Source organism: Fundulus heteroclitus, chromosome 14, assembly GCF_011125445.2.
Source record: "Fundulus heteroclitus isolate FHET01 chromosome 14, MU-UCD_Fhet_4.1, whole genome shotgun sequence".
Taxonomy (NCBI): domain Eukaryota; kingdom Metazoa; phylum Chordata; class Actinopteri; order Cyprinodontiformes; family Fundulidae; genus Fundulus; species Fundulus heteroclitus.
In genome coordinates this window covers 30428130-30448594 of record NC_046374.1, presented here as the reverse complement: position 1 = coordinate 30448594, position 20465 = coordinate 30428130, and the positions used below count along the sequence as shown (strand labels likewise).

The following is a 20465-nucleotide window of genomic DNA, read 5'->3' as shown; positions in this document are numbered from 1 at the left end:
GACTAATGAGGAAAATTTTCTCCTATATCAAAGCTGCTGTTGGAAGTTCTCAGAAAACCGTTGACTTAGCCTGATATTTTCAGCACAAGCACGCCTTACAGGTCCCTTCCCTTTGCTCTCTGCTGCTCTCCCTCCACAGCTCTCCCCCTCACTGGAGCCTACTGTGCTGCTCTGATGTTTCCCCTCTGATTTTTTTATGGTTTTGTTTTTATTTTTGGCTCCATCCAATTCATTCTTTTGAATGAATCACTCATGAACGACACAACACTACGGGAACATGTTACTTTTAGCTACCGCATTTTTCGGATCATCAGGCGCGCTGGATTATAAGGCGCACCATGAATTATTGAGAAGATTTAAGGATTTTAAGTGTGGTTTATAGTCCAATAAATACGGTAGTACTTTTAACTTCACCGTCAAAAAAACAAACACAGACCTAAAACAGAGGAGCTGAAAACATGCCGATAATAATATCAGCCAAACAAACTACTGTTACATTAGGTTTTATAGTCTTTTAGGAGTTAGTTGTTTTTATTCATCCATAAAATGCGTCAACTCAATGCAGTGAAGCCGCTGCCCTGAGGGTTACCCAGAACCACTCGCTACTCATGCTGCTGACTGCAGGTGTGTGGAGGGTGGAATCTCTGGGTAAAACTTCATTCACAAACACATGAGACCGTTTGTTTCCAAAGAAACAGTACTTAATCTCTGCTAAGGTCAGTCTCTCTTGTTCTGTTATTTTAGGTTTACATCCATGTATGTCAATTTTTTATTATATAAAGCTTAAAACCTGCGTCAACACAAACGCGTATCAATCTGGGTCATAATTATATCTTTCTCAACACAGTTGACTGCTGCCTCCTAAACAACTCTTGCTCCCCAGAAAAGGATTCACACACACATCCCTGCTTTTCTAAAATATATTTTTACAACCTAACCACTTACTTTAATGCAGTACACTAACTAAACGGTCAATAGACTGAACACAACTTTACAAACTGTCCAACACAATATGAGCTACAGACTAGCAGCATGCTAATTAGTTATTTGCATGCCAAACCATACATATTACTCAAAAATGTCCATTGTCAGTTTAAGTAAACACAAAGGTTGGTGTGCACTAAGTTAATTCACATCACATAACTAAGCATTAATGCACATTGTAACATGGAAGCTGCTTCATACAGGCATTGACATTTAAACAGGAGAGAGATGAAACCTTTATTGTTTTTATTTTCCTTACCTCTGCATCAATAAAAAGCTCTTAATCGCTGTGACTTGGTCCAAAACTTGACAGCAAGGTTGAAGTGGAACAAAAAGCAGAGCTTTCACCATTTCTGCTTAAATATCTATATCCTGACTAAGTTTCAGCCTTTTAGCTTTTATTCACGTTTATTGTTTATACTGTAAAGTACTTTGATATTTTTAACTGTCAAGTTGAAACATGTTGGTCTAATAATACCTACCTAGTATTTCAACCTTTGCTGAAGTCCTCACCTCCCTAGATCTTTGTTCCCCTTCCAAGCACTTTGAAAGTTATTAATAGTTGTGCCAGAAACTTTTGGCGCTCTCATTTACTCAATTAAAGCTGCAGTAGGGACATGTGCACAAATATAAAACAAAACAGTTTCCCCAACACACCAATAGATAGCAGCATAGACCAAGAACATGCAACACAAGCCCCACAATGCATCCCCAAAACGTTGCGGCTGCGGCATATTGGCTGCAATCAATTTGTTGAAATTATTTAGTGTTGGTGTGAAATGAAGTTGTACGAAGTAACTAATAAACGTAAAAAGATTTTATGTAACTAAGAAACATTAGGAATACAAACATAATAATCACATAAGTGCAAGTCTTGAGTTTTATACGACAAATCTCTTAGCTGACCTGAAGGGGTATTCTGATTTTCATCTTAATCTAAGATGATCCTAATGTATTACAGTTTTTGTATTGTTCTATTTTGTGTTGTGGCACAAATTATTTGTGTTTTGTTATAACCCATAAGTATTTTAGAAATAGTTTTTGCAATTTAAGGTTTGCTATGTCAAAACAGCAAGTCATAATCCAAGAAATAAAAGTAAATTTACACATAAGGTTACACTAAAAGAATGGACGGCAAAAAGACAACATAAACAGCTTTCATTAGTAGATAAAAAAAATCAGTCAAAAACAGACATAGATGTCTGATTTAGGTTTTGTCTGTTTGTTTTGGACTTTTCTGGACTTTTCCCATCAGCCTGTCACGTCTCAGCCACAAGCCACTATCCAATCAGCTCAGCCACCAGTCAATTAGCCCACATCAACTACACCCACTGCCAGTAATCATGTAAACTCTGGTCACCTGTCAGCTGCCTACATATACCTGCCTTAGCCAATTCCTCTCTGCCAGAACGTTTCTTCTCTTCTCGTCTCATCCAGTGTGATGTGCCCTTCCTCTACCAGCTCATGTGTGCTCTGCCAGCTGGACTCTTCAGATAAAAGTTGCCTGTGTCTGCATGCTGAAGTTCTGCCTGTTTCCCCGTGAGTTCCAGCTGCTTGTGCTGCCCGTTCTGCCCCTAGTCCACATCACCTGTTCTGGTCTGTCACCACCTGCATCTTCTGGTCTCCAGCTCATCCCTGCCTGCCTGCCTACACTATCAGCCATTATTCATCTGCCTAGTCTGGTTCTGTTTGCCTCAGCTGCCACTACTCATCCCTCACAATAAACCTTTTAAGGAAAACCTAACTCTGTGTCTGGCTGAATATCGGGTTGACCAGCGTTACCATTTACAATATAAATTCCAACCCATTCCAACCCTCTTCTAGAAAACATTTTAAGTAAAAAATAAATTGCTCAAATCTAGTGTTAAAGCCCGAAAGTCTGTATGCAGTGCAGCTTGTGGAGAACTTTCCTAGAGGAAAAAAATCACCTTGATTCAAAACGATGGTTCAATGTTGCTGAGAGACAACACAAGTGCACAACTGCCCAGTTTGTTTTGAAAAGCATAATTGCTAATGCAACACTTCAGTGTCTTATAATTGTTGTATCTGCTGAAAGTTTAATAATAACTAAGGATTTTTAGACATCAAAATGTAACATTTGTGACAGGACTCAACAAAGTTACCTATTTTGAGAACAACTGAGCTGGACAAGTATGTAAGTTGACCAAATTCATCCTGCAAATTAGTAGCAAAGCTGTATGAAGAAACCTTTGACTAAAAATAAATTATTTTAATGTGCATTATAAGTCGATTTCACCATATCACAACTGTTATTTCCTGTATTGCTCCGATGGATTCTGCTGCACCCCCTTGCATATGGTAAACGGTATCTGCCCGGGTTCCTGCCTGGATCTAGGGGGATGGAACTCACTATCAGAGCTGAATCCACTCAGTTTGTTGAGTAGTATTTAAGTATTGTTTCTAATCTTAGAAATGTTTTGACATTATTCAAGATCCTGTTGTGTTAAAATGATATAATGACTCCAACCCAGAGAGACAACATGAAACCTGCACATATAATCTGAACAAAATTGTCTTTTGCTGTCAGAGCATTGTGAACTTGAGCAACTAAAGGGCATGTTTCTGGGCGTTGTTTTGCAAATATTACCAAACCGACCCGTGGATCTCCTGTTAGTTAAAGGATCGCTGAGCTCCTGTTCAGTGGACCGTTGAATGTGGGGAGGAGTTCATCTGGTTTACAACATTTCACCCTAAGCTTGAAGCCTCTGCAGGAAAAGAAAGAAGAAAGCCAACCCATATGTGTTGTAGTCTATGCAAAGTCAGTATCTGATATGAAGGATGTCAAATTATCTCTAAATGCACCAAAAACAAGCAACCAAACAAAAATCAGTCATTTATGTATCAAAGATCAACTGATGCAGTGAGGGCTGTAATACATTATAAACAAATAATTGTTTATAATGGTACTCCGATGAGGTTAACAGGCTAACTGGACATGGGAAATGTTTATGTTGTATACATAGATGGTTGTTTGTCTACTTTGACTCTGTTATAGGATGGGGACCTGTCCAAGGTGGACGCCGCTCCTTGACTGGTGGGTGTGGACACCAGCCATAACGGGATTAAACAGGTGCAGAAAATGGGTGTAATTATCTGTTCGTAGGTTTTAGCTCTATATTGAACATCTTAAATCAGAATCAAACAAATATAATGGCCAAGTTAGGTTGCACAAACAAGGAATTTTACTGGTTTTCCGTCGTTTACATCATAATCAACCGTACAAACAGCCATTCATTCTACATGAAAGGATGCTTAAATAGAATAAAAGGGACAGTTAACTTATAATGGGGAAAATTATGTATTAGCCACAAAAGCTTTTAAAAGGATTGATTTTTTTTATTCAGAGACTGGCGCCTTAACGTTTCAGATATCGACCCTGTAGTTCATCCTTGCTATCATCAAGACTCAGCTAAAGAGCATGCTCTTAAATCTAAGTAATGAGTGTAAACATGATGACTCCCCATGTCCAGCTGGCTTAAAGCAAGCGCAGCAGATGCCTCTTGCAATAAAAGTGAGGGCTGGTCCAACGTTGGGCTTCTCAGTGAGTTGAGTCAAAGCGTCACCTGTCTTCATATGGCACCGTCAAGATTATTGCTGCTGGTGTTGCTGCTGCTTTTTAAGGAGGAGAAGTCTGTTATAATCAGCGAATGTACAGTCCGGTAGGTCTTCTCAAGTGTGGGTTCTATGTGCTGCAATATTTCCATGGAACATTTTTTTTTAATGCAAACTAAATAGAAAATAAACTTGGGACGGATTGTCGGCAGCACTGACATCAACAAATCTGACTCATGACCATCATGGTGATCACATCCTCTCTCTAGGGAGGTCATTAAGTCTTTTCATTTGAAATATTTTCTCCATAAACAGTGCATTTAATTTATACCAACATGTTTGTGTGTGTGTGTGTGTGTGTTTTTTTAGTGACTTCAGAATATTATTCCATAACAAATATTGATAAGCAGCAGAGGACAGCCATTGTGGTTGATGTGGCCATCCCAAGATGATGGAAACAAGAGCATGAGAAACTGGAGATATACCATCAGCCTGGAAGGTGAAGACAACAGTAGTGCCTGGGCAGAACCTATTAGGTTCGGTCAACACCGATCAGATCACACTTTTCCAGCATAAATAAGTTAATAACAGCTAATTAATAAATGCATTGTTAGTGTTAGTCATTACAGGCTTGTAGCCCTTGGACCACAACCATTTGAATTACATTTGTTATAGCTATCACTTGAGTCTGAATGATCTATTATTAAAATTATAATAGCAAATTATAATTAATAATAATACTCATAGTCAAACAGGTTTCTGGCATAACAAAGGACAGGAGTTGCTTGGCCAGCCCGGAGAAGTTATCCAGCCTCTGGTACCCCGAACGGATTCAAGGTACGAGAAGGGACTCCTGGTCTCGGAATGTCTCTGGGGCGTCGGCACGAAGATCCGAACCTTTCTTTCATGAGACGGTAAGAAGATTATTTTCCGGCACTTATATTTAAAACGCAATTGCTTCAAACTGCTTGCAAACTTTAAAATTTTAACCCCATTTAAAAAAAATATTGCAAGAAATTTCAAAATAAGAGAAAAATCTGCAAAACCTACAGGGTAGTAATAAAAAAAGCCTATAGAAATAATGAATTATATTCAGTCCTTAAAGCAAATAAAATAGGATTCGCAAATACAGAACAGTGACTGAAGTCTTAAGGTTAAATGAAATTAAAGTTTTATAAAATTTTTCAGCTGAAAAATGAGCACTCCTGCTGGGAGGAGGGGGCTGATGATTTTTACCTACAAACAGAAGACCTCTTGTCAGGGGGACAAGGGGCTGCCCAGCATGTTGGTAGTGCAGAGTGAAAGCTGCAGGTGTGCTTTAAGCATCTGACTTCTATCTAGATGTAGGTAGATTTTAAAGGAGAAATCTCTCTCATTATTCCCGGCCAGTAAGTGTGAAACCTTTCATTTGGTTGGTCGACCTCACGGAGGACCATTAAAATAAATACACATTTAAAAAAGGGTCTGTAAGCAAAGAAGTCTGTTAATGAGTTAAAGGCAGTTTCCAGGGCCAATCTCTCCCCAGGGGGGAAATATTGATTTCATGATGAAAAGTATGGGCCCAAAAGCATGATATGCATAAATGATTGGCTTAAACATGCAGATTTCCCACAAAGGGGTTCATTTAATATTGCAGTACTGCTACAAAATAATAAAAATAAAATAAAAAAAGGAAAAGTTGAATAAAAGATAAAAATGTGGAAACGTAACTAAAAGAGACACAGCGTTGCACGGGGGAAGCGTTTTCTTAGGGATCGACCAGCTACACTTTCGTCATGAATAAATGTAATAATGACTGCTAATATTGACGTATAACTTTAAAAAGAGATAAGGGTCCAAGTGTATGCAAGATAAAGAGATTCATCCTTGTGGAGCTGAAGCATAAGACCGCGTGTAAGACAGTCGGCGTCGGTAAACACCACCCACACTTCCTTTTCAGGTAGGCTAGGCACTTTGCATAATAAAAATATATGTCTTTCAGCATTGGCTCATAGTCTAGACATTTTAAAAAAATGGAAGACCACAGATCTGTGGAAAAATAGTTGGTTGTATAGTTATATGTGACTAAATCTCTGATCGTCTGTATGAAGTAATTCAGTTTTAAATTTAATATGGTTTCAACATTTTTTGCAGTCGAGGGGTCCGTTCTTCGTACGTTGCTTAAAACATCCGAGATCAAATAACACATCCAAGATGATTTCATTCGGCTAATTATGATCCGGCTAATTGGGTTCTTCAAACACACCTGTTGTTTACGATTAGTATGGCTGGATTGAGTTATCTGAGATAACTGCGTGATCATGCGTTTGTTTAAAAGGGGAAATGTATCGATAGTAGAAACAATGATCAGCAGCGCTGCTATTGGCTGTTCAGCATGGCCAAAGAACGCCCACAGATTTTCTCCCAAGCAGAACAAGAGCTTTTAATGGAAGATTATGCTGAATTTGAGTCATTAATTAAAACGACAGTGAACACCTCAAATTTTGGTGTCATTCCTTAGACACTGGAAGTAAAGAACACGTGCAAACTGGGATTTTTAACAGAAAATTAGTTATCTATAAAAAATGAAGTTCTTCCTTTTCCAAGTCATACACAGTTTACACGGTAAAACTGTATTGCTCTGTCTCTAGATAATCCATCCATAGTTTTTTTCTAATACAATATACGGCTCGACAGGAAGCAAGCCTTTCAAAGTAAAACTAAACTTCACAATAAAATGGCCTGAACAAATCTTACCGAAAATGTTAAAAATAAAAAGCAAACCATCATACAAATAACTTAAATATTTTCTATTTATGGCTCTAACACCACTTTTTCCTCTTTAAAAGCCAGTTAGATGATGTGTTTGTCTGTTTATAACAGCCACCAAGAAAAATCTCTCTACAATTACACTGTCGCGCTGCGCTAAAGGATCCTGTCTATTGCGCAATACGCGATTATTTCGAAAAACTCTGCAAATTATTCTTGCCCCTTTCGCAACAGGTTGCTGTCGGAAAAATGGACATGGCTACGACAGACTTCCCTATCTCCTCCGCTTCTAAAGCTGCGATCTAATCTTGTTTACATGAAATAAGCCTGCTCTGGAGCAGGTTTAAGCTGGCGCACATGTTGCTATGACAACAAGTGCAGGAAGTCTTTCGAAGAACCAAACGATCCAAGATCATGCCAAATCGTCAACAATCAAATCCAGCTAACTGAGTTAGCGACGTACGAAGAACGGACCCCAGGTCTGGACGGGCAGGTGCACTCCATCGGAGCTAATTACCACCCTCTATAAGGAGCTGGAACCAGGAGGAGGGTGTCAGTTCGTTTACGCTTCAGCGTGGTACAGACTAGTGATGGGCAAATGAAGCCTCATGAAGCAACGAAGCTTTTCAACACTTTGCTTTGGAAAAAGGTTCTTTACTCGAAGCTTCATCCATCACGCACTAGTGACATCTGCTGGTGAAACTGTAACAGCCTTGTCACTTAGTTGCATCATACTTCCAAAAATTAGTAAATGCAATATTGTCACAAAGTTTTCATCAAACTCATGTTTAGTGAGAGGAGAATCAATTAAATTATATTTAATTGTCATGTTTTAATTATCAAAATGATTTGTAGCCAATCTAATTCTTTTACCATGAGTGGTTGTTTTGGGTTTTCTTTTATGTCATGGACTTATTTGACAATGAAGATATGTGTTACTTTAGTGTATTGGGAATTGCGTGATTGTTGGGGCAGACTCTGTATGCTTTCAGCTTGAAACTTGCTTCCTGAAAAACAGAATTTGTTTAAAATCATTGCTTCCTGGGAGTTCTAGTTCTGGTTCTTAATACTAAGTTACACATAGAGTTTGCCTCTTCCGATGGCAAACTCTATGTGCTTTTGATGTGTGATTCTGATGTATCTCCTGATCAAACAAAGGAAAATTTAGAAAATTCTGTATTTTAGGTTTGTTTTTATTTAGGAACAGGACTTTTTTTCACTGTTTCAGATTTCCGGCGGTTTCTTCGTCGGCAAATGACCTCACCCACGAAGCAACAGGGTTCATCACGCTTTTATTTTGAAAAATTAAACGCAAAATAAAGCAATGACGTGGCAGATGTCATGTGAGGGCCTATTTGTTGTTGATCACTTGATTTTCCTCAATATGACACAAGCTCCGAAGCGGTGCTTCGTCTGACACGACCCCTTTTTACTCGGTACACGCCTCGAAGCCTGGCTTCAGATGTCCCATCACTAGTACAGACCAACTCCTTGCTCACTTCTCAACTCCTTGTTTATCCTCCCAACATTATTTTCCTTTTTTTTCTTCCCAGTGTCCTGTCTAGCAATGTGGCAATAAGAATTGTTGTCTTAATGCCAAAAAGAGCTCAACAGATTGGAGCTGTCATCTTTTGCCATAGTGCTCCGCTTGACTTATGCATGTAAATAGTTTTATTATGATTCATGCGGGGAGTATTTCAAATTATGTGGACACTGCAATGGGAAAGTAGGAGAGGAAAGGAAGAACAAGAAGAGAAAAAAGAGAAATGGTGAAAGAAAGAGGAGATAAAAGGGAGAGAATGATAAAACATCTTCAGTCTGCTTCATCACCTGGAAAGAGATGTAAAAATAACAGCACAACCAACGGATATAGTATAACAGATACAATAAAGTAACACCTTGATACCATTGCTGAATTATATGTATTATTTAATCTGACATGTATAATGTGGTAGCTGAAAAAAATATGGACTTTCTGTATAGAAGTAAACCTCTATGTATGTGGAACCCAGCACCTGTAGGTGTTTGTGAGAGTGCACTTGTGTATGTAAAGTTTATCCAAAAGAAAAATGCTCAACATTATTTTCCAACACCCAAGTTATTCACCAGCCTCTCATCTTTCCCGGCAGAACCTGCCAGACCTCCAAACCGCTGACATCTTGAACTAGTTCATCTGCATTCTGACAATAAACCTTTTAACTAAACCATCTGCCTCAGTAATTGCTCTCATTCGCAGTCTCACGTTCTAATCATGACACAAATGAATGAATTAATTTTTCATTATAAGCAAAGTAACCTGAAGCTTTACGCTACCTGCTGATGCGAAGGGAAATTGCGAACACCGCATTTACTGGACATCTTGAAGTAAGCAGAGCCACAAATAAGACGCAAATAATTAGGATGGCGCTAAGGTCTGCCGCTCCGGGAGACCTCAATTAAGCGCAAAAAAAGTTAAAGGCTTAAATGGATAAAACTACAAAATTAGTATAATGACTCGTTCTACTAACTAACATGGCTAAATTTGGGATTAAAGCACCAGTGAATTTTTTTTTTGAAATTACACACAGGTACCTACACGATTTAAGGAGATTTAATATCTCTCCGCTCGAACGCAAATAACACAATAGTTCTCCTTTTAACCAGATGTTAAAACATTCTGATGAAGGATTACAAATATTATTGAGGTTAGCTAACTATTTGCTTAGGGGCCTTTGGGCCAGGATAATTTAATGATTATCCTATTACATAAAGAAAAGAAATGAGGCCAATTAGATTAGTTGGACATTTTGGATTTGGTCAGGATCCAAAATGTCCTGGTTCAGTTTTGGTCTGGCCTTTTTTGCCCTGTTGTTTTTCAGTTTCTCCTCCTCTCACTCAGCTCACCCTTCACTCCCTCAGCAATCAGTCACACCTATTAGGCACTAATTAGTCAGAACTCACTCCACCTGCCAGCCTCCCTACAAAAGCCTCCCTCAGTCTTCTCTTCCCCACCGGTTCGTCATCAGTCTCCACTCACTCGACATCTGTCAGCCTAGTTTGTTCCCTATTTTGTTGCTGGATTTCCTGCCTCCTCTGTGCTTCAAGTAAGGCCTCTGCTAGCTGCTGGGTTTCCTGCCTTCTTTGGGCTTCAAGTAAGGCCTCAGCTAGCTGCTGGGTTTCCTGCCTTTTTTGTGCTTCAAGTAAGACCTCTGCTAGCTGCTGGGTTTCCTGCCTTCTTGTCCTCCGAGTTTGCTCACTGCTTCATTGCCTGGATCTCTTGCTGCCCTGCATCTCAAGAACTCTCTCCGGTCCTCTAGCTCCAGCACCCATCCACAACCTCCTGCTCAGTCGAGCTTCAATAAAACTCTTAGAAAACTAGTTCAGTGTGTGGTTGAATTCGGGTTCATTAGACAAATTGTGACAAGCGCAACTCCTTTAATCAGCTCTCCTTCTGGTACATCTTTTTACAAACTTTTGCGTTTACTGTTTGGGTATTAAGAACACATATAAAGTATTTTAGAGTTGATTCAGCAAGGAGTTTCCAAAAGGTTTTAATACAATTCTTTGTTGAGACTGTGTGTTACATGAGATAAGGTAAACCTTGACTCTGTAGTGAGTATAAAAACGGCCATGAAATGAATAAGATGATAAAATTATGCTGCAGAGACCTTTCAACTGTCATTTCAACATTGAAAGTTAAGACACACATTCGATGAACTCTGTTAAGAATTACTGGAAAGCTACTGCAAATACATATACAAATAATATTGGTCATGCAAGATGTAATAATTAGTTGCAGAATTTTAAGCTGAGATCCAAATGATTGTGAATGGAAATCTGGATGTGACGTGTTTGAAGAAGGTCTGCCAATCATCTTCACGTAATGTTTCATTGCATTGATATATATATATATATATATATATATATATATATATATATATATATATATATATATATATATATATATGAATGAGAAAGTACCATGTATGTTGGTTGAATGAAGCAAACAACTGTAAAATATTATTTACAGCATTTTACAAACATGAAGACGTGTAAGATCCAACGGTAGACAATTTCCACCTTGCATAACTACTGAACAAGACTGATCAGAAACATTTAATTAATTAATCTTCTAAACAAATTCTTGCAGGACAATTTGTTCCAAAGAAATACACACATTTTGTAGACTAACAGGTCTGCATGGTTATTTTTAATTTAGTTTTACAGTCATGTCCGTCAGGCTCTGGAGATTAACACCGGGGCAGTCCTGTCTCATTTTGTTTAAGGAAATGCAAAACACATGGAAAAACAGAAACTGGTACATGGTGCTTTTCCTTGTTGAAACTGGTTGCTTTTTTGGATATTTGACTTAAGCTTATGTGTTTTATAAAAGGAAGGGCTGTTTATTTGCATAGAGCATTTCAGCAACAAAATAAAGGGCTTTACATCATGAAAAAAGAAAACAAAATACATTACATTGGGATATTAAAGTAAATGAAAGTTTGTCTACAAATTGAAATCACCAATGTTTAATTTCATAGTTTTAAATAGAAGAGGCAAGGTCAACTCTAAACAAGAGGGATTTATAACCTTGATTTAAAATTTTCACAGCATTCTGTGAGTTTATTCCAGACATGTAGACCATAAAACGTGATGGCTGCTTCTCTATGTTTGGTTTTTATTCTTGGGTGCGGGATAAATGTAGAAAACGCAGCATCCCTTTTGTGTTAAATCTTTCACAGTTTTTTTTCAAATGTATATATTTGTGTATAGTCTAACAAAGGGTCTGGTTTAAAACTCAATGAATGCCATAAAATCATTTTTGTCATTATCAATATTAACATGTTAGAGAAAACAGCTGATATGTTTGCAGGTGGCAAAATGTAGGAACATAACAAATATGTATATTTCCCAGACTGGGAGACCAGAGAGAGGTTTTAATAAATTAGGCATTTGGGTGTGAATCCTGGCGTATTCTAATTTTCTGAGACAGTAAATGTGGGGCTTCCATTATCTGTGAGCCATTTTCATTATAATCAGAAGAAATAAAAGTTTGAAATATTTTAAATTATGTGTAATGAATCAATATGATGTGAATTTCACAATCTGAATTTCATGATATAATTTTTTTAGAGATGTATTTGTACATCTGCATTTAAATATCAGTGTTAGCCAAAGTGTGTATTAAAGCTGCATCAAATTATTTACACCTTGCATGTGCAAAAAAATAAAAATAAAATTACTGTTCAATGTTATGTTGGCAGTGACTCCTCCATTCCTTACACCTCCTTCTTTTTCTTGTTTTTTTTAACTTATTTTATCTCTGATCATTATCATACAGTTGATCAACACTTCCCCGTGCCAGGTTTCCATTATAAAGCCACGCCTTAAAATCTATTTCCGGGACAAACAATGGACTGTGAGAGGGAGTGGACCACAGGCTGTCTGTGAAAATATAAATTCTATGATAAATAACAGACTTTGTGCAGAAAATCTTACTCAGTCACCATGTTCCTCCTGGTGCTGCTGCTGGTCAGCAGCTCACACGCTTCACATTTCTATGGCACTGTGATGACCTACTATCCAAAGGACTCTTTTACGAACGGACCAGTCACAGTGAGTTAAGACTGCACAATTCTACACCTACCTGTAAAAGTCTACTTGTAATAAAGACCTCTTTAATTTTAATTTACAGGTGATCCTTCGCTACAAGTCTAACTTTTACTCGTGCACCAGTGGTAAATGGTCTTGCACCGGCAATTGTGCGGATGAGATGCTGATTACTAACCCAATCAAGGTTGAGGAAAAGACCAGTTCATGGTGTCAGACTGAAACAATGATATCTCAGCTGCTTCCCAACAACTCTCCACTTACACTTGAGTGAGTCCTCCCTAACGCTTTGCAAAATTATATTCTTTCAATATCACTGAGGAGGGATTAGATCACTACACCTAATCCGGAATACAGGACTGTCTCAGAAAATTAGAATATTGTGATAAAGTTCTTTATTTTCTGTAATGCAATTAAAAAACATGAAATTTCATAAATTCTGGATTCATTGCAAATCAACTGAAATATCGCAAGCCTTTTATTGTTTTAATATCGCTGATTATGGCGTACAGCTGAAGAAAACTCAAAAATCCTATCTCAAAATATTAGAATATTTCCTCAGACCAAGTAAAAAAAAAAATTATAACAGCAAAACAAAATCAAACATTTGAAAATGTCCATTAATGCACTCAGTACTTGGTTGGGAATCCTTTTGCACAGATTACTGCATCAATGCGGCGTGGCATGGAGGCAATCAGCCTGTGGCATTGCTGAGGTGTTATGGATGCCCAGGATGCTTCAATAGCGGCCTTTGGCTCATTTGCATTGTTGGGTCTGGTGTCTTTCAGCTTCTTCTTCACAATACCCCACAAATTCTCTATGGGGTTCAGGTCAGGGGAATTGGCAGGCCAATCAAGGACAGTAATGCCATGGTCAGTACACCAGTTACTGTGAGAATCTTATGTCGTCTCTTAACCACTACCATACTTGTGATTTAGTTTACTGAACCAAGCTGAGTGTTTTTCAAGGCTCAGGAAACACTGCAGTGTTTCGAGTTAATTAGACGATTCAAGTGATTAGTTGAATAGCCTACTAGTATACTTTTTCACGATATTCTAATATTTTGAGATAGGATATTTGGGTTTCTTAAGCTGTACGCCATAATCAGCGATATTAAAACAATAAAAGGCTTGCAATATTTCAGTTGATTTGTAATGAATCCAGAATGCATGACATTTCATGTTTTTTAATTGCATTACAGAAAATAAAGAACTTTATCACAATATTCTAATTTTCTGAGACAGTCCTGTATACAGTGGCTGAGGCTGTTTGATAGAGCTGTATGGTAGAGATCGCACAGTTTGTTGGTTTCGGATAATTAAAGACAATAAACACCAAAATACATCAGGCTCCGTGTTTCAGTTGAAATCTACTCCCTAACTTCCCCTACAGGCTTTCTGGTGGAAACTGGATAGCTAATGATGATAGAATTGAGTCCTGGAAAGCTGTGACTTACGTTGAACTAAGGACCCGATCTGACATCGGCAAAGCCAACACATCACCGCAGACCACCATCCTTCCAGTTTTGAGGTGATTCTGTTTGACATTAGGCCAAAAAGAAATCAACCAATCATTCTTTTACACAAACTAAACACATTAGCTATGTTTTACATTTCAGTAACAGAAAAAAAAACTTCTGTCTGTACATGTCTTCCTCCATCAAGTACAATGGTAGAGTTATGATCAGGGAATGGGATCAGCCAACAGTGAATGAGTCATGAATTCCTCTGTTTACCAAAATATTTCACAGTCAAATTTTCTGTGAGACATGTGTTCTTGTAGAGATAAAGTATGAACGGAATTACTTTAAAACCTAGAGAAACAAGATCCTCTTTATTATGAGAAGAGTCTTTGTGAGGGATTTTTTTTTTTCTGTTGCAGAGTTCCTAGAAACTGTCCGAGAAACATAAACTTGTTGGCCTTTGACCCTGATGGAGATGATGTAAGATGCAGATACGCATCAAGCTCCTTATCAGAGTGTGCCAACTGTACAACTCCTTCGGTCCTCAATGTCTCATCTGTAAGGATCAAAAGCTTAACTTATACTACTAATCTATCGATCTAATCTATCTATCTATCTATCTCTCTATCTATCTATGCTATCTATATATATATATATATATATATATATATAATATTATATATATATATATTATATATATTATATATAGAGAGAGAGAGAGAGAGAGAGAGAGAGAGAGAGAGAAGATAGAGAGAGAGAGCGAGCGCAGAGCAGATCGCAGCGAGAGAGCGAGTCGCCGCGAGCGCTAGAGTAGATAGCCGCGTCGCGACGATGCTCGCCCGACATCGCTCGCGCAGCGCGGCGCTCGCTCTCGCTGAGATGCTCGCCTATATAGCTCGCTGATAGTATATCGACTTTGCTTGTGTTCACATTTAGAATTTCCTCATTCACTTCCTTCTGTTGCAGTCTTGTACTTTATCGTTCAGCCTCATCCCCGAACAGCAGCCAATATGTGGTCCAAATGGTGATGGAGGACTTTTCCAGGCAGGACATCACCCTGACTCAAGCTGATGGTTTTCAGGAGGCGAGAAATACTATTACTCCTCTCAGCAAAATACCCATCCAGTTTGCTTTTAAAGGTACAAAGTTATATCATCACTACCTTGTTTAATAGCCAGCTCTAAGGGACACTGAAAACATCTGTTTACAGTTGATCCATGAATGTGTCTTCAGCGAATGGCAAAATTATTGTGTGGTAAAACTTTTGAGCTTGATGCAACTCAACAAAACCTTTAAAATGGTTTTACCAGACATAGCAACATGAAAGCTGCTCAATGGTCTAAACACAAGGATATATTAAATTAAATTCAGTTAACCTGCCAATTCTCATCAGGTGTCTTCTCCATAGAATAGAATGCCCTTTGTTGTCACTGTACAGAGTATAATGAGATTGCAATGTTTTCCTTTTCAGTGCAGACACAAAATATAGAAAAATAGAAAACAGGAACTAGATCTTAGAAACCTAAAGACTACAAGTCAAATCCTAATCTAAATGTCATGATCGTTGGGTGTTTTTGAATTTAAATTGTGTTTTCCTTGATCATGCTGTTGTTGTCATTTTCCATTACTGTTTGTGTATATTTGTTCTTTCCTTTGTGGACTGTTAATATATTAGTTATTTAATATGTTAGTTAGATGTTTTACAGCATTATCTCCCTGTCTGTGTCTGTCATGGTTCTCCCTCAACTCTCTACCTTCATTGTTTTCAGATGGTGCCAATAATCATCTTATTACTCACACCTGCTCTCCATGCCTGCTCTCCTCACTCCCCCTGTATATAAGCCTCCTGGTTGCTTTTATCATTTGCTGGTTCCTCCAGTATTCAACCCTCTGTGTGATCATTAGCTCCTCATTTATACTTTGTGCCCTGCCTTCCTGTTCCGTGTAACTTTATTTGTTTCAGTTGATTAAACCAGCAAAAAGGCTTAAATCAGAGGCAACCGGACTTTTGCTCAGTTCTTTCTGAAAACGTTTTAACACCTATCCAGGAGTCTTTTTCAGTTCTGGTGGCTCCCATTTGAGCAGGCTGTAGTGGGAGCGCTGCTGTTTTTAAGGACATGGAGGCCCAACCTCCTAGTCACATTCTAGGTCAGATGTAAATCAATGACCCACCTGTCACTGTTCTGGGTCATTAGAAGCTATTACTAGGTGTTAACGGAGTACTGCCAATGTAGCCTGTTTGCTGATGCGAGGACCCGGATAACTGAGCTCCAGTCTATGTCTCTTAGGGTCAATGATAATTACTCTTGTTTTATGGTATTCAGTGCCAGATTGTTTTCTGAACACCAGAATGTTAGCTTACGTACCTCCTCTCTCTTTGAGATTATGGCAACCGCAGTGATGTCGTCAGCAAATTTGACGATGATGTTGTTGCTGTGGGCCATACTGCAGTCATAGGTGTAGAGGGAGTAAAGAAGGGTCTCAGCACGCAGTCGTGTGCTTAACCTGTGCTCGGTGTCCATGTAGAGAAAAGATGGGGGACTCACAGCCTGGGGTCAGTTGAATAGAAAGTCTTTGATCTAGGTACATGTGAGAAGGGGTAAGTCCAGGGTGTCCAGTCTAGTGATCAGAATGCCAAGGATCATTGTGTTGAATTCCAAGCTGTAAGTTATTTAAGTTGACAAACTGATGAATTTGTAGAGAAACCCCCTTTATTAGGGTTTGTATTCTGAACAAATGAAGTATCATATATGGACTTTGAACTATCATACAAGCAGATAAAACAGTATGAGTTTGCAATTTTTCTGTATTGTTGCAGTGGATCATGCAGTACCATCTTGCACAGAAGGTCTATATCTGCCCAGATTCCTGAGTCCGACTCCAAACAATAGAGCTCAGTTCACCACGCCCACATATCAGATGCTGGAAATTCCCATCAGAGCAGAGGCAACTCAAACCATGTAAGTGATATTTGAATTATGACAGATGTCTTTCAAAGTTGTTACATTATGACCTCAAGGAAAGGAAACCACTGAGTTGGCGGTGGGATGGAAATATTTCTAACCACTCTCTATTTCTTGTTTGGTAAAGGTCAATTGAGCTCCTGGTGAGCGGGCCATACAATGTAATAAAAAAGTCTTTGGGATCAGGAAACTTCTCTCTTACATGGACACCATCTGTGATTGAAGTTGGAGAAAGTCACCCTATCTGTTTTGTTGTCCAGGCAAAGTCAGTATCTAGTCATCACACTATTTTGAAATGTACAAGAAACGTTTTTCACATTTTAATATTATTTATTAAAGTAAATTACCTTTATAGCGATAATTAAAATCATTAACATAAAGTGTAAAATTATCAAATGTTAATGAATCTAGAGCATCCAACAACAGAAATTAATACATTTAAGAAAGATTAAAGAATCTTTATTGTCACCCCATGTTAATGTGGGGAAATTCTTTGCAGGATACTCCGGCTTAGAGTACATACAACAAATAACATGCAATAAACAATATGTACAAATTTTATATTTTTTCGCATTAGATTATGCAAAGATAAAGAACATAAAAGAGGTAAAAAAAATAAGTTTGTGTCAAAGTCCAAGGGCTTTGGTATCAGTTCCTTCACAAGTGATATGAGCCATGTTACATAGATTAGTCATACTCCATGAATCTCAGTAATGAGGTAATAAGTTACTTTTGTGCAATGATTTGAGGATCAATTTAGAGAACTGTGCAATTTGATATTTCTGAGAGAAATGCGCAAATAGGCAATAGCAGTAAAGTGATTGTAGCATATTTAACATTAGATTTATTATGATAAACAGATTGATGGAGAAACTCTCAGCAGTGGGTCTATCGCCTACCGCGGCAATAACATTGGAGTGATTTAACAAATTCTGGTTCACAGTCTCTCATCAGGGGACGATGGCGTTTACAGCTCTTGGAAATTAGCTGTTTCTATTTGCCATTTTATTTGTTTTGGATTTAATGCTACTGAAGTGTTTACCCAATGGGAAAGGGGCAAAAAGCAAACAAAAAACGTTCAACATTTCAAACTATGAACTTAGTGAAAATAGGGCTACAGTCTACTTCAAAGCAAAATGAAAATCCTTCTTGAGAGGAGAAGAAATAAACATACAGATAGATAGGCATTGCTGTGTACTGTTTATCTAAAGCATGCATTAGTTTTTAAACTATCTTTGTTGTTTTATGACTTTAAGTACTTTTAAAAGTAATTTCCCCAGCAAGTAAGTCATAAATATCTCTTTTTTTAAAATACTTCCACAGTGATTCCAGTTCTGTTTATCAGTCTGAGCTCCGTTGTGTCATTGTAACAGCAGAACACAGTAAGTTTGGATATTTTGAGGTTATCCCTTTATTCTTTAATTCAATAAGTTGTTTTCTAAACTAATATTTCAAGTGATGTACTATTCTTTTCATAGGTCCAAAAACAACTGTAGCTGGACCTATAGCCCACCCCCCAAACACAGGGACAATGATACCTATACCTACTACAACAATCCAGCCCCCAACCACAACTACAACTACAATGATGCCCATACCTACAACCCCATCTCTAACTATAACTGCAACAACTTCACCTATTACAACCACTCAACCCCCAACCCCAAATACCCCTGCACAAACTACAACCACACCTATGCAAGCTGCAACCCAGTCCCCAGCTCTGACTGCTACATCTATAGCTATGACAACAACCCAGCCACTCACCCCAACTACAAGAGCACCTGTACTTCCTTTAACAACCCAACCTCTATTCCAGACTGCAACACCCATATCTTCTATTCCAATAAAGCTCTTAAAAACATCTAAACCCCAACCCCAAACCACAATTACAACACCCATAATTAATTCAACAACCCAACCTCCACCCACGGCCACAACTGCAATGACGGCTATACCTACTACAACAACCCAACCTCTAATCATGACTGCAAACACAGCTATACTTAATGCAACATCCCAACCCTTGACTATGACTACAACTACAACACTCATACCTACTACAACAACTCAACCCCTAACCATGACTACCCCCACACCTGCAACCACACCAGTGCAAACTACAACTACCCAACCCCCAACCACAACTACAACGACAGCTATACCCACTGCAACAACCCAGCCTCTAATCATGGTGGCAACAACACCTATACCTAATGCAACAACCCAACCCTTGACTACGACTACAACACTCATACCTACTACAACAACCCAACCCCAAACCACAACTACCCCCACACCTGCAACCACACCAGTGTCAACTACAACCACCCAACCCCCAACCACGACTACTACTACAATGACGGCTATACCAACTGCAACAACCCCACCAATAAGCATGGCGGCTACAACACCTATACTTAATGCAACAACCCAACCCTTGACTGCTACTACAACAACCCAACCCCCAACCACGACTACAACTACAATGACGGCTATACCCACTGCAACAACCCAGCCTCTAATCATGGTGGCAACAACACCTATACCTAATGCAACAACCCAACCCTTAACTACGACTACATCACTCATACCTACTACAACAACCCAACCCCAAACCACAACTACCCCTCCACCTGCAACCACACCAGTGTCAACTACAACCACCCAACCCCCAACCACGACTACAACTACAATGACGGCGATACCAACTGCAACAACCCCACCAATTAGCATGGCGGCTACAACACCTATACTTAATGCAACAACGCAACCCTTGACTGCTACTACAACAACCCAACCCCCAACCACGACTACAACTACAATGACGGCTATACCCACTGCAACAACCCAGCCTCTAATCATGGTGGCAACAACACCTATACCTAATGCAACAACCCAACCCTTAACTACGACTACATCACTCATACCTACTACAACAACCCAACCCCAAACCACAACTACCCCTCGACCTGCAACCACACCAGTGTCAACTACAACCACCCAACCCCCAACCACGACTACAACTACAATGACGGCGATACCAACTGCAACAACCCCACCAATTAGCATGACGGCTAGAACACCTATACTTAATGCAACAACCCAACCCTTGACTGCTACTACAACAACCCAACCCCAAACCA

At 38.8% G+C, this 20465-nt stretch overlaps 1 protein-coding gene across 1 annotated transcript in view; it reads left to right on the top strand.

Annotated features, from left to right (window-relative positions):
- The window catches only part of LOC105924405, a 749458-nt gene that overhangs the window by 492696 nt on the left and 236297 nt on the right, over window positions 1-20465 (top strand). The gene's annotated exons all lie outside the window — the stretch shown is intronic.